Source organism: Balaenoptera acutorostrata, chromosome 5 (assembly GCF_949987535.1).
Source record: "Balaenoptera acutorostrata chromosome 5, mBalAcu1.1, whole genome shotgun sequence".
NCBI lineage: Eukaryota > Metazoa > Chordata > Mammalia > Artiodactyla > Balaenopteridae > Balaenoptera > Balaenoptera acutorostrata.
The window spans coordinates 30,846,887-30,873,929 of NC_080068.1; positions in this window are offsets into that span (position 1 = coordinate 30,846,887).

A 27,043-nucleotide genomic window follows, 5' to 3' on the forward strand; every position below is an offset into this window, starting at 1 on the left:
GATAAACCTCTCTTCTTCGTTGCACATTTCCCTTCCAAAAGTCTGCAGTGAATATGAAGTGCATTTGTTCTGAGAAAATGTATTTAATTGTATAAATCTGATAAAATTTCAAGAAATCACTAGCACAAGATTAGCTAGTTAAATCAGTGCAACCTCATACAATGAATTAATATCCAGCCATTAAAACTCATAAGATAATATCGATGACATGAGAAAATACAAATAATATATGATAAAGGCCTATTGCAAAATTGTAAAAAATAAATTTTGAAAGAAAACAATGTGTGTACACATGGATAGTGAAAAATGCACAGTGAAATATTAACTGGTTGTGTTTGAGTGGTAGGTATGTGGATGCTTTTGTTCTTTTTGAAACTTTTCCACATTTTCCAAATTTCTCTGAGAATTGTATATTATTTCATAAGCAGGAAATACATATACTTTAAAATTACTGTGTAGTGCTTCTATAGATCTTTTAAAATTCTATGTTTAATGGGCATGACACAGAGAGTACATGAGATCTTTGTATAGGGATCAGAGCAAGCAAATGGACAGAAATGTAAAACCAGACATTGCATTTGGTGAATGGCAGGTAGATCTATTGAGCTGAAGAGATAGACAGAGCCAGAGCATAGAAGAGCTCTAAACCAAACTAAGAAATTTAGACTCTCTACAGGGTGACCATGAACACTGGTTTACCTGAGAGCCCCATTGTAGTCCTACTCTAGCAGCATAATTATTAATAACATCCCCTTTTATTATCAAAATTGTCTGGGTTTAGATGATAAATTATGCGGTCATCTTACGTAACTACTGGGAAGGCTTATATACCACTGAAGGCTTATTACTGGGAAACTGACACAGTCGGATTTACATTTTGGAAAAGATTCTTGGCTGCACTGTGAAAATGAATCTGGCTGGGGCGGCGTGCAGGAGTGTGGGCGGGGAGATCAACTAGGATACAATTGCAAAGGTAATGCGAACTAAGTCATAAGGTTAGGGTGGAGCGGACAGGAGAGAAAATTCATATGGAACAGCAGGTTTAGACATTCATATAAGAGATATTTTAAGTAGAGGTTTTTTGTTTTTTTTTTTTTAAATGTCATTTGTAGGAAGTTCTACCGCAGCACTGTCCAATAGAACTTTGTGCAGTGATGAAAATGTTCTATATTTGTGCTGTCCACTATGGTACCCACTAGCCACATGGGGGTAGTGACAACTTGAAATTGAGTTTTAAATAATATTAAATTTTAACTAATTTAAATTTGAATTTGAATAGCTCCACATCTCAGGGCTTCTATCCTGGACAAAATACCTCTAGATTTTTTTCTCTAAACTATGAGAGAAAGATCTGGCCTGGAGTTGTAGCTTTGTTAGAGATCAGTTAGGTACAGGTCTTGTCAATGCATTTGGCCAGCAGAGCTTGTATTTTGAGAAAAGAAAAGGGTACCATCCTTAAGAGACTGGCAGTGAAGATGAGCCAGCAAAGGGTCTGGGGAGACTCAGGAGAGGGCGTTGATTTGGTAGTCAAAGAAATTGAGAGTGCCAAGAAGGGAATGATTAACCGTAATCAGAGATCTTATGCTATAGGACATTCAAGTAAAATGGAGACATTTTGGAAGGATTGAAGTTAGGAGATTCTAGATGTAGGGAGACATTTGGAGGTTAACTGAAGAGTCTAGGTCTCATAGAATTGACTGGCATCTGAATTAGGATAATGCTGTTGAAACTCCATCCTCAAAGATAGTACATAGGGAGAGAGTTCAGAAATAAAAGCAGTGGGATTTGACACCTAATTCAATGAGCTGGGAGTCAAGGGGGTGGGATTCAGAACTGGCTAAGAGGAGATATTGTTAGTAAAAAGGCAAAGTTATGCTTTCCTCTGAGACAGAAGCTGTAGTTTCTGTAAAAGTTGAAACATGAAAACTCAGTCCCATTCCACCCTCTACCCCTATGCCCCAATTCTTAAGGAATTGTACAGCAGATTTCTTGATGCAGCTACTTTCATAAGAATTGATGGCTTGGGCCAGTCAGGAAGGAAACCTGTTTCATGAGCGCAGGGAACTGCTTTTGCTTTTTTTTTTTCCCTTCTTTGATAATATCAGACAAGAACCTGGAGGTTTGTTTACTGTTTCAGTAGGGCTACTGCAGCAAAGGCCCATAGATGAAAGAAAGGTGGAACCCAAGAAAGGCAGACAGAATCAAAACATCCTCTCCCCATCCCATCCCCAAATAAAAAAGAATAATTACTGAAGAAAAACTCAAAAGTTTACTTTAGGACTGGAAAGATGCATATAGCTCTGTGTTCATCTGTAAATTGCTTTTAGGGGGGCAACATGATGTGTTGGAGTAAACAATTGAACAGGTTGTCCAACCAGTAGACCTGGGTTCTAATGCTTAATTAACTCTATGACCACAGCATGTACACCATTTAACTCTTCTAGGTAACAGTTACTCATTAAACTAGATTAGTGTTCAAGTTTATGTTTTTCAACTTCAAAATTCTATCAGTGTAAAGAAAAATCAGTGTAAAAAATTGTATCTAATGTGCTAAAATAAATCTGGATGCATGAAACTGTGCTAAATTTTGTTTACCTGTGTCACAAAATTTCATGCACTGCTTCAACGGATACACTTTAAATAACTTTAATGGTTGTGTTGGCTCTCCATATAGAAATCAGTGTTAAAATAGACAGTACATAGGTAAAGTGAGTTTTGCAAAGTTAACAAAATATAAAATACATAAGGAGTTATTTTCAAATTAGAAAAAAACAAATAATCTAGGCTGAGAGCCTATATGACAAGTTTCAGTTTAAAGAAACTGCTGAAGGCTTCTTAATGGTGCCTGGAGGGACAGACAGTGGTGGGTTAAAGAACACAATACTTTTCATGTTTGGTTTCAATATTTTTTAAAAGAAATTAAGAAAGGAATGAAGAAAGAAAGAAAGAAGAAAAGAAAAAAAGGAAGGAAGGAAGGGAAATGAAGGAAGGGAGGAAGAAAGTAAGAAAGGAAGGAAGGGAGAGATAGAGAAAGAAAGAAAGGAAGAGAGAAAGAAAGAAAGGAGAAAATGAAATTGGTTGTTTATTGTTGCAAGAAAAGTTTATGTGGTAGAACATAACTAGAATTTCAGTCTTTAATCTTCCAGTAACTGTGTGGCCGTGGGCAAGTAATTACATCTCTGGGCCCCCATTTCCTTGTCAGTAAAATGTGGGGTTGGGGCCAGAACCTTTTAAAAGTTCCTTCCAACTCTATACTGTTACAACATTGACACTGTAACTCACGTGGCCCAGGACTGTTGATTTGTGCAGTTCAGAAAAGAGCAAAGTGTAGCATTAGGAAAAAAGTCATCTATTTATTTATTTCCTTTTCATGCATATATTCAGTTGCAGGAAACTGTTTTTAGCTGACTGAGGTGGGGAAAAAAGCAGTCTTAGCAGTTAATAATCCCCATTATTCCAGCTAAGATGGGGAGTAGCTAGAATCATTAAATCTGCCCAGGGGAGGAGTCCTGAGGACTCACTTCTACTCTCTCTGCCACCCCCTCCCCAACATCATCAATCCTAGGAAGACGTGCTCATCTCTACTGAAAAAAAGATAAGGAAAAGCCTCCATTAGAGAGAAGGAATGGGGGGAGAGCTCAAAAATATCGAGACACTGGACCTGTTGACATTCATGTATTTTCTGCAATTACTAAGTGTTTAACAAAGATTTATTATAATTAGCCTCTTTGCACTCATGTAGTTTGGTTATGCTTTTGAAGCACTGAGGTTACTCTGCAATAACATGAAAAATATCTTAAAATTATCTTTCTTTTTGGAGCAGGGTTGATCAAGAACTTCACTGTCAGAACCTTTAGGCTTATCGAAGTGCTATCTGCAATTCTGAAATTAGGACTGTCCGACATTTTTGAGATTTCCAGAAATCATTTAAGTTTGGACTGCCCTTAAAGACAGAGTGAGGGTAACAGGAGTTCACTCTGCTTCATTTCCCAGGGTGCACATTACTTCTTTGTTTCATGTAAACACAGCTAAAATGATAGAGTGTGATGACTCTGCTTAGAATTGTTGTATTTTTTTTCTTTTTTTATAGAGATTGGTAAAACCCTTTAAGTGGTACAAGGGGCCAGAAGAAAAGCAGTGCTTTCTTTTAATATTAAATCTTATGGGACCTTAAATATCAGGTTTCAGGAAAAAGGGGTTGTTGTTTGTGTTGTAATGTTCTTGACTTTGGGTGTTAGACTCAGTTCACTCGTAACTGCTCTTTATCCTTCTTGCATCTTGATTGGTGAGGTTATAGTATAGAACTTTCCCTTTACTGGCACAGAAACATTTCAACATCTCTGACTACTTGGCACCATGGCTATTCAGTATGGGCATTTCTGTGAAATCAGTGAAACAATCCATTATCCACATTTTCTGACTACTTAATTCCTTACTGACATTTATTCCTTTACTAAAATGACTTCCGTAAATGTCACTCGAAAATGAATGATCGTACTCAGTCCTCATCCTCCAGGACCACTGTTTCAGTTGGGCTTGGCTGACCAGCTCTTCCCTCTTGAAATGTTCCTTCTCTGATATGTCCAACATCATTACTCTGGTTCATCCTAATTAATTTTTGTTGTCAGTTTCTTTCCACTTTCCTTCCTCTTCAAACTTGGAAACTTTCTCTTGCCCTATTTTTCTGGAATGTGAGCTCTTTCGTATGGCTTCACCTACCATTTCTAGTCTGATAACTCAAAGTTGAAATCTCTTGCTTTGATTTGTTCTCAGAGTTTCACTCTTGAGTCTCCAGTTGCTTCTTCTATATTTAGTGCTAAATGAAGTTAACTGTGTTTCCAATGCGTTAACTGCATTGAAAAGTTACTAGTAGCTTTTAGCTGTGGAGGCAGAAATTCACTGTGGAGCAGCTCTTTGCTTTCTTAAGTTATACAAATATAAGCCTAATATTTAATTTTATGGTGGTTCTGAATGATAGCAAAGTTATCTACTTCAGAGATGTCAGGTGCTCTATTCAAGAAGATAAAAATATTCTCTGGTATCAATATGGATACAACAGATAAGATTTCATGACAAGAAATTTGCAAATTCAGAATAAATAAGTACCTTTAAAACCGCAACTTCTTAAAACGGATGCAAGAAAACAAAGCCTGAATAGATCCATTTTAAAAAATGGAATCCCTCTATTAAAATCTTCTCAGAAAGAAATATCCAGGCCCAGCCAATGCTCTGGATATTTAAGGAGGAAATATTACCAATGGCCAATTACCAGGCCATTACAAAAACAGGATCAAGAAGAGGTTGATGTCTTTCATGAACATATAAGAAAAAATCCCAAACACAGTATTAGAGAAGAGAATTCCACACTATGTTGAAAGGATAATATTTCACCAGGGTTGCAGATTTGGCCCGTGAGAGGGTCAAATTCTACTTTCAGTATGCTCATTTCTTGCCTGAGGGCTTTTCTGGAGCTGCAGAAGACCCTCTGTCTCCATGCATGGAGGTCATAGATACCAGAGAATTAACACTTTCCAGGAACGGTCTTCAACAAATGATTGATTGGTGGGGAAGGCTAGTTTATAAATATTCCAATTCTCTCATCCCTCAGGTGGGATAACTCTAAGATATGTGCCCACACCATTTCCTAGAGTTTCTTGGTCAGGGTGAGCTCTAGTCACTGACCACAGCCACAGGCTTCATAACCCAGCCTCTGTTGGCTTCCTTTCCTTCCCTGTCTCATTTCTCCACTCTCCTTTCAGAATTTTCTTCAACTGTCTAATTATACTTGCAACGAAATCCTTGTCTCAGACCTGCTTCTGGGGGAACCCAAACTAAGACAATAACCAAGTTAGACTATTTCAAGAATGAAAAGTAGTTTTAACATTCAAAAATCAGTTCATTTAATCCATTACTTTTACAGAATGAAGGAGAAAAAATATCATAGCATTAACTCAATAGATACAGTAAAAGTCTTTTCTAAAAACTAATACTTGTCTATGGCAAATTTTTTTTTAACAAACTAGGAATAGAAGGGAATTCCTCAGGCTGACAAATAATATGTACAAAATCTTATAAGAAATATAATACTGAGTCATGAAATATTGAAATTTATTTCCTTAAGATAGGAGACAAAGATATTTGCTAACACTACTTCTACTCAAGATTGCACTAGAGGTCCTAGACAGCAAAATAAGGCAAAAAAAAAAAAAAAATCATAAGGCTTGAAAATAAAGAAACAACTGTCATTATTCACAGACAAAATAATTGTTGCTATAGAAAATCCAAAAGAATGTGTACATAAATTACTGGAATTAATGAGTGAAGCTTCCAAAATCATTAACTCTAAATCGAGTTAATGTAAAAATAAATTTCATTTCTATATACTAGCAACAAATAATTTCTAGCAACAAATAATTTAAAAATAAAATTAAAAAACACAATACCATGGACAATGGCATCAAAAGCCACAAATACTTGGAAATAAATCTAACCAGTCACAAAGAAAGAAAACTACAGGCCAATATCACTGATGAACATAGATGCAAAAATCCTCAACAAAATACTAGCAAACAGAATCCAGCAACACATTAAAAGGATCATACAGCACGATCAAGTGGGGTTTATCCCGGGAATGCAAGGATTCTTCAATATATGCAAATCAATCAATGTGATCAACCATATTAAGAAATTGAAGGAGAAAAACCATATGATCATCTCAATAGATGCAGAAAAAGATTTTGACAAAATTCAACACCCATTTATGACAAAAACCCTCCAGAAAGTAGGCATAGAGGGAACTTACCTCAACATAATAAAGGACATATATGACAAACCCACAGCAAGCATCATACTCAATGGTGAAAACTGAAACCAATTCCTCTAAGATCAGGAACAAGACAAGGTTGTCCACTCTTACCACTATTATTCAACATAGTTTTGGAAGTTTTAGTCACAGCAATCAGAGAAGAAAAAGAAATAAAAGGAATCCAAATCAGAAAAGAAGAAGTAAAGCTGTCATTGTTTGCAGATGACATGATACTATACATAGAGAATCCTAAAGGTGTTACCAGAAAACTACAAAACAATGAATTTGGTAAAGTAGCAGGATACAAAATTAATGCGCAGAAATCTCTTGCATTTGGATACACTCATGATGAAAAATCTGAAAATGAAATTAAGAAAACACTCCCATTTACCATTGCAACAAAAAGAATAAAATATCTAGGAATAAACCTACCTAAGGAGACAAAAGACCTGTATGCAGAAAACAATAAGACACTGATGAAAGAAATTAAAGATGATACAAAGAGATGGAGAGATATACCATGTTCTTGGATTGGAAGGTTCAACATTGTGAAAATGACTCTACTACCCAAAGCAGTCTACAGATTAAGTGCAATCCGTATCAAACTACTAATGGCATTTTTCACAGAACTAGAACAAAAAATTTCACAATTTGTATGGAAACACAAAAGACCCCGAATAGACAAAGCAATCTTGAGAAAGAAAAACGGAGCTGGAGGAATCAGGCGCCTGGACTTCAGACTATACTACAAAGCTACAGTAATCAAGACAGTATGGTCCTGGCACAAAAACAGAAATATAGATCAATGAAACAGGATAGAAACCCCAGAGATAAACAAATGCACATATGGTCACCTTATTTTTGATAAAGGAGGCAAGAATATACAATGGAGAAAAGACAGCCTCTTCAATAAGTGGTGCTGGGAAAACTGGACTGCTACATGTAAAAGAATGAAATTAGAACACTCTCTAACAGCATACAAAAAAATAAACTCAAAATGGATTAAAGACCTAAATGTAAGGCCAGATACCATCAACCTCTTAGAGGAAAACATAGGCAGAACACTCTGTGACATAAATCACAGCAAGATCCTTTTTGACCCACCTCCTAGAGAAGCGGAAATAAAAACAAAAATAAACAAATGGGACCTAATGAAACTTAAAAGCTTTTACACAGCAAAGGAAAACATAAACAAGACGAAAAGGCAGCCATCAGAATGGGAGAAAATATTTGCAAGTGAAGCAACTGACAAAGGATTAATCTCCAAAATTTACAAGCAGCTCATGCAGCTCAGTATCAAAAAAACAAACAACCCAATCCAAAAATGGGCAGAAGACCTAAATAGACATTTCTCCTAAGAAGATATACAGATTGTCAACAAGCACATGAAAGGATGCTCAACATCACTAATCATTAGAGAAATGCAAATCAAAACTACAATGAGGTATCACCTCACACCAGTCAGAATGGCCATCATCAAAAATCTACAAACAATAAATGCTTGAGAGGATGTGGAGAAAAGGGAACCCTCTTGCACTCTTGTTGGGAATGTAAATTGATACAGCCACTATGGAGGACAATATGGGGGTTCCTTAAAAAACTAAAAATAGAACTACCATACAACCCAGCAATCCCACTACTGGGCATATACCCTGAGAAAACCATAATTCAAAAAGAGTCATGTACCACAATGTTCATTGCAGCTCTATTTACAATAGCCAGGACGTGGAAGCCACCTAAGTGTTCATCGACAGATGAATGGATAAAGAAGATGTGGCACATATATACAATGGAATATTACTCAGCCATAAAAGGAAACAAAATTGAGTTATTTGTAGCAATGTGGATGGACCTAGAGACTGTCATACAGAGTGAAGTAAGTCAGAAAGAGAAAAACAAATACCGTATGCTAACACATATATATGGAATCTAAAAAATAATGGTTCTGAGGAACCTAGGGGCAGGACAGGAATAAAGATGCAGACATAGAGAATGGACTTGAGGACTTGGGGAAGGGGAAGAGGAAGGGGAAGCTGGGATGAAGTGAGAGAATGGCATGGACATATATACACTACCAAATGTAAAATAGATAGCTAGTGGGAAGCAGCCGCATAGCACAGGGAGATCAGCTCGGCGCTTTGTGTCCACCTAGAGGTGTGGGATAGGGAGGATGGGAGGGAGACACAAGAGGGAGGAGATACGGGGATATATGTATATGTATAGCTGATTCATTTTGTTATAAAGCAGAAATTAACACACCATTGTAAAGCAATTATACTCCAATAAAGATGTTAAAAAAAAATCAAACCAAAGATGAGGAAAATCTCCACACGAAACTATATATAAGACATTACCGAGATAAGTTAAAGAACTAAATAAATGGAGAGATTTTCCATGATTATTAATCGGAAGACTCAATATTGTAAAGATGTCAATCCTTTCCAAATTGGTCTGTAGATATAATGCAAGTGCAATGCAATCCCAATCAAAAAGTAAAAAAACCAAAAAGCTTTTTTTTTTGTCCTGAACAATGTGACAAGTTGATTTTCTATTTATGTGGAAATGTAAACGGTCAAGGATAACCAGGATAGTCTGAAAAGAAGTATGTAGGACTTACGTGATCAGGTATCAAGACTTACTACAAAGCTACAGTAATTAAAATAGGTATTGATGCAACGATAGATTAAAAGGTAAGGAACAGAATATCCAAAGCTTACCACAAATATAAGGTAATCTGATTTATATTCAAGGTGCTTCTTGTGGGCACCGGGGGAGGGAAAGCAGAGCAGAGATGGGGAAGAAAACTGTTTTCACAAATGGTCCAAGACTGATGGATATCCAAATGGAAAAAAAGTAAATATCTATCCTTAACTACTTACTATTGATGGAGGAAAAGAAAGCATGAATAGTTCTATTCAAGGAATGCAGTCTAACTTAAGACCCCCCCAGAAAGAAATACCCAGGCCCAGTGAATGCTCCAGATATTTAAGGAAGAAATATTACCTATAGCCAATTTCTGCCACTACAAAATAAAGAATCAACAGGCTAAACTCACTTATGAACAAAAGGTAAAAATCCTAAACTCCATATTAGACATGAGAACGCCACAATATGTCAACCATAGAAAGCATAATACCACACACCCAAAAATCCCAAATAGTTTGTAAACCTAAATGAGAAAGGTAACCTGATAAAGCTCCTAGAATATAACATAGAGAATATTTTAATGACTAAGATGTTCTTTTTAAAAAAAAAATTTATTTATTTGGCTGTGTCCAGTCTTAGTTGCCGCACATGGGATCTTAGTTGCGGCACACGGGCTTCTCTCTAGTTGTTGCACACGGGCTCAGTAGTTGCAGCGAGCAGCTCTCTAGTTGTGGTGCGTGGGCTCTAGAGTGCGTGGGCTTAGTTGCTCCACGGCATGTGGGATCTTAGTTCCCCCACCAGGAATTGAACCTGCATCCCCTGCATTGGAAGGCGGATTCTTATCTACTGAACCACCAGGGAAGTCCCCTAGATATTCTTAAGTAGGTAAAGCTTCCCCCACCCCGCCGCCCCCAGTTTTATTGAGATATAATCGGCATTATAACATTGTGTAAATTTCAGGTGTTGAACTGACACACCTATGTATTGCAATATGATTACCACAGTGGCATTAGCTAAAGCCTCCATCACGTCACGTAATTACCATTTCTTTTTTGTGGTAACAATATTCAAGATTTACTCTTTTAGCAACTTTCAAGTATATAATACAGTTTAATTAAGTATAATCACCACACTGTTCATTACATCCCCCGAAGTTATTCATCTTGTAATTGGAGGTTTGTACCCTCTGACCTCCGTTCCATTTCCCCCAACCCCCAGTCCCTGGTAACCACCACTCTACTCTCTGTCTGTATGAGCTTCCGTTTGTGGATAGCTGTCTAATTGTTTTTCTTTGTAAGGGGACAGAAGGTGATGTCTTCTGTGTTGCCATTTTGGTTGACAAAGTTTTCTTAAATAGGACCTAAAAAGCTTTAACCATAAAAGAACAGCTTGATAAATTAAACTGTATTAAAACAAAGACTTTTATTTGCTAAAAGATATCCTTGGGAGAACAAAAACTTATTGTTAAATTATAGACTTTAACAAAAAAATCATGAAGAATGCTATAGAAAACATTCATGTTCCCATGACCCAGCTTAAGAATAAACCTTTATTGGATATATTACATATATATCCTCCGTGTCTCCCGTTTACCATTCTCCAATCTAATTACTCTCGCTCCCTTCCCATCCCCCGGAGTCAACCACTCTTCTGAATGTTGTGTTCATCTTTTCCTTGCAGGTCTGTATAGTTTTAGAAGACACAGATGTCCAAATAACACGTACTATTAATACTTTATTAGTTAGGGTCCCAGCAGGAAAGTGATGGCACACTCCGTTGGGTAAATGGAAGAGAGTTTATAAAGAGACTTTGCAGAGGTGTGATTGAGTGTGGGAAGCCTGAAAGGAGAAGTTCTACTCTGGTACTAGTGGCTTTGGAGTTCTATTACCATCTCTATGTTTCAAGAGCTAAGAAAATATGCTCAAAGAAAAAAATGTGTTGAGAATAAGCCTGCCTGGCAGGAGCCTACCCCTTTGGCAAGGCAGGCTGCTGACCAGGAGAACTTGCAGGGAGGGAGCCAAGAGAATGGAGTCCTCTGATCTCCCATTTCTGCTTCGTGATGCTCCTCACTGGCAGAACCCAGCTGGACTCTATAATGTAGGGGGCCCAAGGATGCAGAAGACGGACAGAGGGAAGGCAGTCTCCCAGGGCACAAAGAAGTGCAGAGGAAGGGGAGTGCAGATGGGTGCAGGTGAGCTGCACTCCCCCGCCAAATAGTCAACATCCATGCTGTTATGCATATCATACCCTTGTGTTAAATTTATCATGCTTCCTGTATGTCCCTTAGCCACTTGCTTTCCTTTCTAGTTTTCTAGACCTTGTTATGAACTTAGTGTTTTTCAAAAATATTTATTTATTTCTTTTGGCTGAGCCAGGTATTAGTTGTGGGATGCAGGATCTTCATTGCAGCATGTGGGATCTTTAGTTGCGGCATGTGGGATCTTTAGTTGCAGCATGCAGACTCTTAGTTGTGGCATGTGGACTCTCAGTAGCGGCATGCGTGTGGGATCTAGTTCCCTGACCAGGGATTGAACCCAGGCCCCCTGCATTGGGAGTGTCGAGTCTAACCCACTGGACCATCAGGGAAGTCTCTGAATTTAGTATTTTTACTAATATACATTTTTCATTTTGTTTATTTATTTATTTATTTGAAGTATCTTTATATATATATATATATATATATATATATAAATATATCTTCTTTTTCAGGTTCTTTTCCATTATAGGTCACTACAAGATATTGAATATAGTTCCCTGTGCTATACAGTAAGACCTTGTTGTTTATTTTATATGCAGTAGTGTGATATCTGTTAATCCCAAATTCCTAATTTATCCTCCCTCCCACCTTTCTGCTTTGGTAAGCATAAGTTTGTTTTCTATGACTGTGAGTCTGTTTCTGTTTTGTAAATAAGCTCCTTTGTATAACTTTTTTTAGATTCCACATATAAGTGATATCACATGACATTTGTCTTTTCTCTGTCTGACTTACTTCACTTAGTATGGTAATCTCTAGGTCCATCCATGTTGCTGCAAATGGCATTATTTCATTCTTTTTTATGGCTGAGTAATATTCCATTGTGTATATATACCACATTTTCTTTATCCATTCATCTGTTCATGGACATTTAGGTTGCTTCCATGTCTTGGCTACTGTCATTTCCTTTTGAAAACAAATATTGATTCAAGAGGCACATTCTGCTCTCCACGGTCTAGTCTCTGTTAAAGTTTGTAGTTGCAAACAACAGAACCCACTTGCACTATTTTAAACATAATAAGAAATTTATAAAAGAATAAATTTTATGTCATAGATTTTCTGTGATGGCCAGAGAGTCAAGCTTGGTGGCCTTTCACTCAGGAACAATCTCCAAATTGCAGTGTTGCCCAACTTCACTCAGTACAGGCTCTGAAGTTTGTAGGGGACACTAGAACTAGGACCACTGTCACTGCAGTCAATGAAGGCTGTCTCTTCCTGCCCTGCCAGCATCAATTTAACACTACACTCTTTCATTCACTCCATCTTCTTCCACCTTTGTCTTGTGTGAGGTGAATTGGCGAGGCCCAGGTCCTGAGCCCATACCTTACCTTCGAGGCAAGCTGGGAAAACAATTTCTAGCTTCTACTTTGGGGAGGGGAAAACTCTTCAACATATGAAGTGTGCTCAAAAGTTCCTGGACAGCTATGGAAATATGAGAAATGTCCATCCATCCCCTACCAGCCATCCCTTTCACGCTAATTCCTGTCTCAGTACTTTGTATTGTTGTATATAACCAAAGGGCATCAGGTCCCAGGTGCAACTGTATAAATATGGTCCCTCTTCTGAGAGGTCTTGCTCTGCATGAAGCACCTGGACTACTCAGTACCTTTTTGTCTCTGAGTTACTTTAGTACTAATTAGTGGTACCATTCAATGAGCCATTGATTTTGCCCTTTAAACGATATTTATGATTTTGCTAAAATAGTCTGAAATGCCATTTTGTTGTTGGCCATGTATTTTATTATTTGGTCTTCTCTCTCCATTAAAGTTTTAGGGATCCTCGGGGAGGCTGATAATCTTTTTCTTTTCATGGGAACTAGCATATTGCTAGGAACATAGGAAGTGCAAAGTAAACACTTGCTTTTTGATTGTTTTATGGTTTGAGCTTTGAGGGATAGAGATCATAGTCAAGTAGTTTTTGACATGTTCATGTGCATTCTGCTGTCCAGATCAGGATACAAAGCAGTGTACACAATCCCAATTCCTAGTTCCCCAGTAGTATACATATTATTCATTAATACATTTTTGAGTTTTCTTCCTCTCCTACTCCAACTTTGCCTTAGATCGTATAGAGGGTAGAAATGGGAAATACTGTGGTATTTATAAAAGTCCAGAAGGGAAATGAAATTTGGATAATACAGTGTTTATTTTTGAATACAAATTTGGGAATATAACCAGCAAGACCTTTTTGGGGGGAGAGAATTTACATTGAGTAAGAAATATGAAGTTGAGTAGGTAGGATATATCAAAGACCTTTTATAGTAAGAATCTATTAGTAGCTCTCTCTGGAAGTCCTAAAATATAGTCTTCAGAATAAATAATCAACTGACCAACAAATTTCTGAGATGCTTGAGCCAATAGGCATAGAAATAAGGTAAAGGAATCATATGCTTGTGCTTGTGTTGACTCTTCCCCTGTGATGTGACTTACCTCCAGTTGATGTGGGTGTGCTGGTGAATATTGGCATTTGAAAGCCATACATAGAAGATGAGGCAGCATGTCAAGCCCCAGACAAGCCGCCTGAAATCCATGCCATGAACCCATACTTGCACACTTAGAATACCATCGAGGCACTCAGGAAAAAATGCTAATAAAACATATGGAAATCTTGGCAGAGTAAGTATAGGACCATAGGCTTGATATAAGTCTGGGAAGAACAAAATCATATCCCAGCTTGCAGAGAGGAAGCAAGGTAGCCAGTTAATAATTTTGATTGACAAAGGAGATCTAAAATCCATCATGCTTTTTTGTTACCTAGGCAGTGTGGAGATCCAAGAGATCCAATGAGCATGAGTAGAAAATGGAATCAATCAAAAGTTCAGGGTTCTCCAAGGTTCACTGGCAGATAAGATGTGTGTGTGTCTGTGTGTGTGTGTATAAATATACATATACATACATGCAGTCACCCTCTGTGTCTGTGGGTTTTGCATCTGAATCTGCAGATTCTGAAACCACGATATGGACTATTGAGTACACTACACGATTTTATTTGAGGGACTTGAGCATCCGTGGATTTTGTTATTCGCTGAGGTCCTGGAACCAATCCCTCCCGAATACTGAGGGACGACTGCATATATTAAGACTCCAGCGTAAAATGAGGTTTTTCAAGACTTCTGATCTGTCTTATCAGCATGTATTTAGCACTTATTAGGTGTAAAAGAGTGGTCTAAGTGATATTAAAGAAGAGGTGCTAGCTCTGCTCTGAAGTTGGAAGAGAACTGTGCATCACTGTAATAAAAGCTCCACTGTGGCAGTGACTGTTTTTTGCTGTGTTCCCAGCACCTAGAACAGTGCCTGGTGCTTCAAGAAATAAGCAGTAAGTAAATGAATAAACTATTTCTTGAATAGGTTCATCAGTTCCTTTTGTGAGTGGTATTTAACTTAAAATAGGCAAGTCAGACAGCAAGAACCTAAACTTTGCTAGTGAATGAATATTCTTACGGAAACATGAGGCTTTGAGACTAGGCAGGTGTGAAGAATGTATGGCCATAGGAGGCTCACATGGATGTTGTTTGCTAACCTGAAGGATGACAAGCAAAAACAGAGTGAGCAGAAGAGCTGTAAAGATGCCAGAAGGTAAAACGTAGTATGAGTCAGTATAAGTCTGGAATTCCAAGTGATAATAGGAAGAATACCTTTACTTGCATGAGTTACAAGTATCGCTATTTATGAATAATGGTAATGGGCAGAGTATGGTTTTGAATGGTGGAGTTGCAAATAGCTGAGGGCTCTGCCAATAGGGCTACAGCTGCCAACCATAGAAGAGTCTTTATGTGTGTATGGTTTGGAGAGAACAGTTGGTCAGGCAAAGGTTTTTTCAGCCACACCTGTTCACTCAGATAACAATCGTCATGAGCAGTGTTATCTCTAAATATAAAGATAAATACAGGGCTTCCCTGGTGGCGCAGTGGTTGAGAATCTGCCTGCTAATGCAGGAGACACGGGTTCGAGCCCTGGTCTGGGAAGATCCCACATGCCACGGAGCAGCTGGGCCCGTGAGCCACAGCTGCTGAGCCTGCGCGTCTGGAGCCTGTGCCCCGCAACGGGAGGGGCCGCGATAGTGAAAGGCCCGCGCACCGCGATGAAGAGCGGTCCCCGCACCGCGATGAAGAGTGGCCCCCGCTTGCCGCAACTGGAGAAAGCCCTCGCACGAACCGAAGACCCAGCACAGCCAAAAATAAATAAATAAATAAATAAAAATAAAAATTAAAAAAAAAAAAAAAAAAAAAAAAAAAAAAAAAAAAGATAAATACATATTTTATATATCTATAACTATCGCACAACTTGTAAGTTAGGTGAAAGATCAGCTGAGTTTTTTCTATTAAAAGAAGAATACAATCTATTATAAATACTGGGTAGAAACTGGCAAATATAACAGGTAGAAGGATCTCGAAGTTGAGATGATTCTTTCAGAGTCATTAGCATGGTTTCATTTATGAGTACAATACTGGTAGAACCTTGTTATGAAATGACTCAAATCACATCTTCTGAAGTACAACAACCACATAAAGTCTGAAACAATGCCATTGGCCCATTAATCATTCACTCAGTCAATAATGCATTCACTCGCTCAATCAACCAATGCATATCAAGTGAGTCTTTAAACTGGAGGGATTATGGGCGATACAAAAAAGAATAATTCATAAACTTTGTCCATAATTACCCTAAGAAAACTAGTTTTATCTTGTGAGATTGGTACTCTAAAAGAATTCTTTTAGTTTTTTGGTGGCAATATTGATACCTATTATGAAATATTTTCATCCTAGATTTTTGAGAAACATCTATGGCATCCTCAAAATAGTTTTTAGAACATCTGTAGGATTTTAAACAAAAATAAAATGAAAGGTCAGGAATTAGTGTCAGTGGACTATTTGGATAAAAAACCTGATTATGTGCCTTCATAAAAATTATGATTTTTAAAAATGTGTAGCTACAGGGTGAAAACATTTAGAACTGCCTGTCTCTCAACCCAGACTTAATCCAGGCTATTAACTATGATTAAAATTCACGATACTTAATTATCATGAATTAGGATATGTCTACACCCTCTAAAGAATGCTTAAGTGGAGTATGTTTTTCTGGTTAAAGTCAGAGACGAGGTAAAGTTTCCCTGCTGTGAGATTCTCTTCCTATATCAGAAATTATAACTTAGAAATTAATTAATTAATTAATTATTTTTATTTTTAATTGAAGTGTAGTTGGTTTACAATGTTGTGTTAGTTTCAGGTGTATAGAAAAGTGATTCAGTTATACATATATATCTTTTTTCAAAAATTTTTTTCAGACTCTTTTCCCTTATGGGTTGTTACAAAATATTGAGTACAGTTCCCTGTGCTATACAGTAGGTCCTTGTTGGTTATCTATTTTATATATAGTAGTGTGTTTATGTTAATCCCAAACTCCTAATTTATCCCTCTCCCCACTTCCCCCTTTGGTAACCATAAGTTTGTTTTCTATGTCTGTGGGTCTATTTCTGTTTTGTATATATGTGCAAATCAAAACTACACTGAGGTATCACCTCACAGTGGTGAGAATGGCCATCATCAAAAAGTCTACAAATAATAAATGCTGGAAAGGGTGTGGAGAAAAGGGAACCCTCCTACACTGCTGGTGGGAATGTAAATTGGTGCAGCTACTATGGAGAACAGAATGGAGGTTCTTTAAAAAACTAAAAATAGAGCTACCATATGATCCTGCGATCCCACTCCTTGGCATATATCCAGAGAAAACCATAATTCAAAAAGATACATGCACCCCAATATTTATTACATCACTATTTACAATAGCCAAGACATGGAAGCAACCTAAATGTCCATCGACAGATGAATGGATAAAGAAGATGTGGTATATTTATACAATGGAATATTAGCCATAAAAAAGAATGAAATAATACCATTTGCAGCAACATGGATGGACCTAGAGATTATCATACTGAGTGAAGTAAGTCAGAGAAAGACAAATACCATATGATACCACTTACATGTGGAATCTAAAAAAATGGTACATAGAAATTATTTAAAACAAATTAAATGATTTCTTTTCCAACTCTAGAAGGTGGGAATGTCAGTTATCCATTGCTGCATAACGGAATCATCCCAAAACTTTGTGACTGAAAATAATAATCATTTTACTTGCTTACAGTTTTCTAGGTCAGCTGGGTGGCTCTTCTATTCGGAGCCAGCTTTGTACATCTCAGCTGGCAGCTCTCCTGAGGATGCATGCTCTAGGACAGTTTCACTTGCATATCTGTCAGCTGGAAGGTTGGTAGTCTAGAGCCTTTCAACAGGGATGGCTCATTTTTGTGTCACATGGTCTCTCCATTAGGCTAACCTGGTCTTCTTCACATGGTGGCAGAAAGTTTCCCGGAAGCAAGAGAGGGCAAGGCCCAAAGTACAAGCCTTTTTCAAGTCTCTGCTCACGTCGTGTTTGCTGGTGGCCTTTTGAACAAACCAAGTAAAAACAAAAAACAAAAACCCAAACAACCCAAGATCCAAGGAATAGAGTAAAGATTTTCCCTCTTATTGTGAGGAACAGAAAAGTCACATTGTACAGGGGTGTTCTTACAGAAATGGGAGGAAATTGTATCCATTGACTTGTAATCTAACATAGAGTATTCTACAATAAAAAGCTTCACTCTCCTCTGTCAAACATAATATGTAAATGTTAAATAATCTATAGATTGATTCAGGTTCTTGAACTAAAGAAAAAGTAAGCAAATATTATCAATCTAGGAGCTGTTATCTTAAAAAAAGAATGTTTAATTATAATTCAAGATTAAGAAACATACCTCATCAAGAAAAAAATACAATAAAAAATTTAAAAATTAGTTTGAGTGGAATCACCAGAGCAAGTTGATTAGGATTAGTTTGAGTGGAAGAACAAGGGCAAGTTGATTAGGATAAAGAAACCTAAATTCTACTAACACAAAATTGTAAATCAACTATACTTCAGTTTAAAAAAATGATAAAAAAAAAAAAGAACAGTTAAACTCTACCTTAGCCTTAAGGCTAAGCCCTTTCAGCCCCACTAACCAGGACATATCTTTTAGTTGGTGTAATGCAGACAGGTCTCTATTGTTTTTTCTTTTCTCTGCTTATTCTCTTTGTTCCACTCTCTATGGGCTACGCTTTCATCCACACTCATTATATTATGATGATTCCCAATCTAAATCCCCAGATTTGACCTGCCTCTTGGGTGACAGACCTATTTAATTAATTGACTCCTTGATTATTTCTAGAAGACTATCCCTACAGGCATTGCGAACTCAGCATGTCCAAATGTGTGCATATTGCCTTCTGCCCAAATCTCTTTCTCCTACTGCAGTCTCTGACTTAGTGAGTGGTAATGCCAAAATTCATTCCATGTCCAACCAAAGCATGGAGAATTAGCTTAGGCTCTTCCTCCCCTCCCATCATTGCCTCCTTCTTATCAATCAACAGGTCAGTGGTTTTTGCCCCTTTAATATTTCCGGATTTCACCTCCTCCAGTTCTACTGCATCTGTCTCATTAAGACTCCTCAGCTCATCTCTCTGCTTTTAAGTTTTTCCCAAACCCTCCAATCCATCTAGAGCAATTGCTTTAAGACATGAGCCTCATCATGTCATTCTAAAGATTCCATCAAAATAATCCTCATGACCTACAAGATATGATCCACTTCCTTACCTTGGCATACAAATCTATGCAGGATCTGACCCTTCTGCTCCATCGGAGGAAATCTCTTTCTTTCTTGTTTTTTTTTTAACATCTTTATTGGAGTATAGTTGTTTTACAATGTTGTGTTAGTTTCTGCTGTATAACAAAGTGAATCAGCTATACGTATACATACATCCCCATATCCCCTCCCTCTTGCGTCTCCCTCCCACCCTCCCTATCCCACCCCTCTAGGTGGTCACAAAGCACAGAGCTGACCACCCTGTGCTATGCGGCTGCTTCCCACTAGCTGTCTATTTTATATTTGGTAGTGTGTATATGTCCATGCCACTCTCTCACTTTGTCCCAGCTTACCCTTCCCCCTCCCTGTGTCCTCAAGTCCATTCTCTACATTGGCATCTTTATTCCTGTCCTGCCCCTAGGTTCATCAGAACCATTTGTTTATTTATGTTTTAGATTCCATATATATGTGTTAGCATACAGTATTTGTTTTTCTCTTTCTGACTTACTTCACTCTGTATGACAGACTCTAGGTCCATCCACCTCACTACAAATAACTCAATTTCATTTCTTTTTATGGCTGAGTAATATTCCATTGTATATATGTACCACATATTCTTTATCCATTCATCTGTCGATGGAGGTTCCTTAAAAAACTAAAATAGCACTACCGTATGACCCAGCAATCCCACTATTGGGCATATACCCTGAGAAAACCATAATTCAAAAAGAGTCATGTACCACAGTGTTCATGCAGCACTGTTTACAATAGAAACCTTTTTCTTGAATGAATCATCACATCTCTCACCTCTTTGTCCAAACTGATCCCCTGTCTTTATTATTCTTCCTGATCCCTTTTCTTCTGTACCTGATTAACTCTTACTCATTCTTTAAGAACTCAAAGGCCATGTTCCTTGGGAAGTATTCATAAGTGAACACCAGGCTTGGATGGGTAGTCCATTGCTTTCCCTTAGAGTACACAACTATCATCAATCATATCTCATAATTTTTAATTGGTGATTTAATTAGGTCATCTCTGTTATTGATTTCTGTGATGTTAGCAAATTAACCCAGTCCCTGACACAAAGTACGTTCTCAGAACTTGAATGATTACTAAGATAGAATGTATTGAGTTAAATGAATGGGTGAGTGGATGAAGGATGTGAGAGCAGTATAATTAGGTTAGGCTGGCTATATCTCCATCCAACGCACGCATATTGAGAAGTAATTTAGGTAAGCCTGGGTATTGGAAGGAATGCACCTGGAGTTTAAGATTCAGTTCAGGATAAGAGTGGGGTCAGGTTAAGAATGGGAACAGCTATGCTTCTGAAAATTTATGGATCATTTATTTATCAATTATTTTGTAATCATTAAAAATTTGCCTCAATACAATTGAGGGGATTCATTTTCTTTATTATTTGTTGCTAAATGGTAATCTCTGGATTCTCTCTAAACTCTGATCATCTTTGACCCTTGATGTCACTGCGTATTTTTCTAGAGAATTCAAACTAGTTTTAATATTTGCCTAATTGAAGCAAATTGGGAATGTAAATTTAATGTAAATAATTATGTTTTTCAGAACCCAATTTAAATCATTTTGGAATATCTGCTGTTTTGGATTATTCAGATCAATGCTTCTAGCATCTAACCATAGATAATGGAATTGAAGGTGATTAGTAAATTGAACCTGATTCTTTGCATTTATAAGCAGTTGGGTGGTAGCAATCGATTTTCCCGGACTCTCATTTTGGAATATTCTGCTTTGAAGGAGAGATTGTTCTATAAATGGAGTTCTTTTGATTTGCATCTTTATGATACATTAAAAGGGGTGTTAAGAAGATATTTCTATCATTGGTGTACATGTGTGTATGGAAGAGGTCTTATATTAATTTAAGAATACCTACTCAGTGAAAAAAAGAGCTAGATCATTAACTTTCTGTCCTACTGTCTTTCTTTCCCAGACACAATGGGCTCCTAGTCAACTTCCTCATTCTTCCCAGCAGCCTATCATTCACCTTGAACCACTAACTGCTTCATTTTCCCCTTTATGTTCAGGCAATTATTTTTCCTTCTATTTCATAAGAAAGTGAAGCTATTAGATCAAACGCTTTGAATTTCCAGCCATGAAATTGATAAGCTTGTCAGCAAATATACCCTTTCTTGTCTTTCTTTTCCTTCTCACAAACCAGGAGGAGTTCAACCTTTCTAAGGCCTGACCTGGCATCTTTGTCTACTTCCGCATCAGCATTTAAACACACTCAAGACTGCCCCATTTTCCAGCCTCACATTCCAGCCCAGTCTTTGCACTCTCTGTCTCTCTTGCTCCAGAGCCAAATTTCTTGAAAGCGTTGTATATCTTCATTGTCTCCATTTCCTTCCTCTTGACCCACTTCCTACAACTCATTTCCTTCTGGATTCTGACCCATCTCTCTACGTAAACTTGTCAAGTTTACTAGTATCCTTGTCTCTAAATCCAGTGGGCATGCTGACATTTTTATTTTATTGTCTTGAACGTTCAACACTGCTAACCATCCCCTGTCAGAATAAGTAGACTAAGTACATGCTTGAAGTTCTTTCCCAATCAAGGAAACATTGAAGAAGTTTAGCCTCACTGAACTTACCTAAATTCTTCCATCAGAGAAATTTAGAAAGAAGACATTTTAAGTTCAGTATACGTGTTGAATCATGCTTTATGAATGGATAAATATATTACATATAATGATTTAATTTTAACATGCATATATAAATATATATTTAAGTTTTAATTTCCTATTGGAGATAGAATACCACAATCTTTTAATGTCTCTAAAAGCCTTAATCCAGCTCCTGGAACTCTCTTCGATTACTTCTGTGATACCACCAACACCCAGCTTCTTAGGAACATCTCTGATTGCTGTCACTTCCTCTGCAGGGACTTTATTTTTAAATTTTATTTTATTATTTTTTCTTTTTTAAACATCTTTATTGGAGCATAATTGCTTTACAATGGTGTTGTAGTTGAACAATGTAATTGCTTTACAAGTTTCTGCTGTATAACAAAGTGAATCAGCTATACGTATACATAAATCCCCATATCCCCTCCCTCTTGCATCTCCCTCCCACCCTCCCTATCCCACCCCTCTAGGTGGACACAAAGCACCAAGCTGATCTCCCCACGTGATGTGGCAGCTTCCCACTAGCTATTTTACATCTGGTAGTGTATATATGTCCCTGCCACTCTCTCACTTTGTCCCGGCTTCCCCTGCTCCCTCCCCATGTCCTCAAGTCTGGTCCTCTGAAGGGATTTTAAATGCTGGTGTTCGTTGAGGTTTTGTCCTGACCCCTCTTCTCTAACTCTGGCCACACTCTCTGGATGAACATCCACTTCTAGGCTTCAGTTTTGTTTCTGTTGGCCATGCCTCCCATATCTACACCTGGAGGTTAGACCTCTTTCCTGAATTCTTTATTAGTATACTCAACCAGCCATTAGTATACTCAACTGGAAGCCACTGCTCGGATAGATATCCTGGAGATGATTCAAGAAAAATGTGCCCCCAAATTATCTCAATATAGCTCTCTACAACTCTCTCCTCTCTTCTCAGTTCTCATTCTTTTAGTGAATGACACAAAAGTCCAAACTGGAAACCCAGGATGCCGACCTCACTCCTCCTACTCCTTCATTGTCACAACCAATCAATCACGAAGTCCTAGGATTCTGCTTCCTTTTACGCCTTGATTATGCTCATGTCTCTTCCTAGCCACTAACACACTGTTCCAGGCCACCAGCATTTCTCCTCCAAATTACAACAGTAATCTTCTTATCAGTCCTCTCCTCCAGTCTACTTTCCAGTTTAGAACCAGAGTGATTTTTTTAAAGCAATGTGATCCCATTTCTCCCTGTTTAAAATCAGTACTTTTTTTTTTTTTTAATTTAATTTAATTAATTAATTAATTAATTAATTTATTTATTTATGGCTGTGTTGGATCTTCGTTTCTGTGCGAGGGCTTTCTCTAGTTGTGGCAAGCGGGGGCCACTCTTCATCGCGGTGCGCGGGCCTCTCACTATCGTGGCCTCTCTTGTTGCGGAGCACAGGCTCCAGACGCGCAGGCTCAGTAATTGTGGCTCACAGGCCCATTTGCTCCGTGGCATGTGGGATCTTCCCAGACCAGGGCTCGAACCCGTGTCCCCTGCATTGGCAGGCAGATTCTCAACCACTGCGCCACCAGGGAAGCCCAAAAATCAGTACTTTTAAGACGACTTAAAACCCTCCAGACAATGGTATCTCCAAACAATGGAACATTATTCAGCTCTTAAAAGAAATGAGCTATCAAGCTATGAAAAGACACGGGAGAACCTTACATTTTTAGCATATTACTAAGTGAAAGAAACCAGCCTGAAAGAGCTACATACTGGATGATTTCAACTACATGACATTATGGAAAAGGTGAAACTATGGAGACAAGAGAAGATCAGTGGTTGCCAGTGGTTAAGGGGGAGGGAGGAATGAACAGGCAGAGCACAGATGATTTTTAGGGCAGTGAAACTATAATGGTGGATACATGTCATTATACATCTGTTAAAATCCATAGACGTATAACACCAAAAGTGAACCTTAATGGAAACTTTGGGAGATAATGTAGGTTCATTGATTGTAACAAATCTACCCCTCTGGTTCAGGATGTTGACAGTGGGGGAGGCCTTGCATGTGTGAGGACAGGGGTATATGGGAACACTATACTTTCTGCTTAATTTTGTAGTGAAACTAAAACTGCTTTAAAAAATAAAATGTATTTAAAACAAATGAAAAACACAACCCTCCATGGTCTGGCTTTTCTATACCTCTTTAAAATAATCTTTTCTTCATTCTACCCTTGCTCTGTGTGTGTGTGTGTGTGTGTGTGTGTGTGTGTGTGTGTGTGTGTGTTTTAATATGGAACTTTGTTTCTTTGAAATAGCCATGTTCTTTTTATCTCTGAGCCTTTGCCCATCTTTCCTGATTTTCCTTCTTCACTTGTTGTCTTCTTGTCATCCTCTATCATTTATCATACTTCACTGTTACTGCATTTTCACTTGTCTGTCTTCTTTGCCAGACTCTAAGTTCTGAATCCATCTTACTGTTGTATCTCCAACGTTGGGCATATAAAACACTAAATAAATGAATGGGTGATATATGGCTGGAACAGTTTTCCCTCATTCTTACTTAGACTTACCCTGGTTTTGTTTTCAATTGCTCTGAGCTCTTTATAAGAAAGCACTCTAAAAAAATAATAATCACAGGCCTAGATTGCCAGATTTAATAAGGACAAAAAAAGTATAAAACTCTCAGATAAATTTGAAATTCAGGCAAATAATGGATAGTGTTTTAACGTTAAGTATGTCCCCAGATATGTAATATTTTTATAATATTTAATTTAATATCTATATAATATTTGGGGACATTTATATTAAAAGTCTATTCATTGTTTGGAATTCAAATTTAAGAGCTTTCTGTATTTTATCTGACTATCCCTCTCAGCCTCCAAGAACTGTTTCCTGGTTACTGGAATCATTTATTTAAACACAGATAATAGCATTGGATAACTGTCTCCATATTGAGTTCTCTTCAGTAAATTTCTACTGAGGACTCCCCTTTTCACTTTTTATTTTTCAGTGCTTTCAGCAGAGCATTTCTATCTCTGCCATGGAGAACATTTTAGCCATTTACTAGGAGGAAAAAGTTTTACCTATAAGCTATTGCGCTATCTTTTGAAATGTGTTATTGACATGTCATTCACATACCATAATTCACCCATTTAAAGTGTACAATTTAGTATATTCACAGAGTTGTGCAACTGTCACCATAAACTAATTTTAGAACATTTTCATCACCTCCCAAAAGAAACATTGTACCTATTAGCAGTCATTATCTATCACCCGCTCCCAGCCTTAGGCAATCACTAATCTACTTTCTGTCTCTCTGGATTTGGAAATTTTAACTAAATCAGATCATAAATACGTGGTCTTTTGTGACTGGCCTCTTTCCCTTAGCAAAATACTTTCAAGGTCCATCCATGTTGTAACATGTATCATACTTCATTCCTTTTTATCACTGAATATTATTCCATTGTGTGGGTATATCGCATTTTGTTTATCCATTCATCAGTTGATAGACATTTGGGTTATTTCACTGTCTTTTGTAAGAATAACATTCTTAAATTGAGTTTTTGTCAATTTTTTTGTTTATTGTCTATGGTCAAGTTTTAGGGAAAAAGCAGAGAATATATTCTGCTTGTTTTAAAAGTTGTAGGATTTTACTTTGCTTTTGAAATTTCAGTGGATTCCTTGATCTATCTTGTTTTTAATCTAATCTTTTCTTTTACATGGGAATTGTTTAAGTTAACACAAGAGGTATATTGGATGATGCAATAAGCAACTGCAGATTTTGTCAAGCTGTACATGACATCTCAGAAACTTCAAAGTTGAGAATTCATGGTGCAACAGGTCTGTCTGATGTGATATTTTCCATGACTACAGAGAATGTTATAGACTAGAGCATCTGGAATTGGTCATAGTCTTTAACTGGCACAGATGTGTGAAACTGTGGTGTGAGGTTGCAGTTTTTATGTTCTGTATTGTTTTTATGAAATGTATATTCTGATCTGATCTGTGGATGATTGCACCCAGGATGATAAATCAAAATATAAAACCAAAACATATCAAGACAATAAGAAATATTTGAGTCTTCACAGATACAGAAACGTCATTTTAAAAACAAATAATTTCTTAGAGAACGTGAGTACACGAGAGTCAACACTGATAATTGCGCTCTACAAGAATCTTAATTCTGTCATGGGGAGTCACATGGCTATGTTTACATTAACCCCAAATAATGGAAGATTTGTAAAATTAAATATAAACTTGCTGTGCTTATGTCAACAATGCGTGGCTTCCTTCTTTTTTTACTTCCTCTCTCCCTCCCCCCCTCCCTTCCTTCTTCCCTTCCTTTCTTTTTCTTTCCTTCCTTTCTTAATGATTTACCCAAAATCACTTGGGTAGAATGAATATTTGGAAATTGCTTAAAGGAGCCATGATACTTTGGGCATTTTTACATAAATATTGATGAATACAAAATAGTGATTTTCAAACTGCTTAATGCACAACTTCCAATAGATTAAGACACCATTCAAGCTTTACAAAGAGTTGACAGCCTAGCAGTCTTTTTTTCACATCTTGTCATTTTGAAACAATTACGGTATGTACTTTTAAAAATTAAAGTGAATATATATTTATCTTATTTTGAGATTTGCTCACTTCCCTTGAAATAATTATATATTTCCTAGGGCATCACAAAACACTTCTTTTTACACATGTACCTTGTTCATACCTGTCTTTTTAAATATCCTTAAAGTTGGTGCTCAGAGACTAAGCGTCCAAGAAGCATAATAGATCACTATGGTCCACTAAACTGAATATTTGCTCTTTGACTTTCAATCAGGACTCATTGCATACTCATTTTCTGGAATTCTATATGTTAATGTTTTAGTGAATCGAAGTTTCCATCTTTTATGTACCACTAAGAAAGAAGAAAAAGGCTAATTAATTGTAATAAATTGTAAGATGTATCCTGATTTCAGAGGTGTAACAATGAGGAAAAATAGCCATTCTAAAATTAATGAAAAGTAGTAGCACTTTTGGAAGTATACAAATATACTCAAAAGGCAACTGCATAC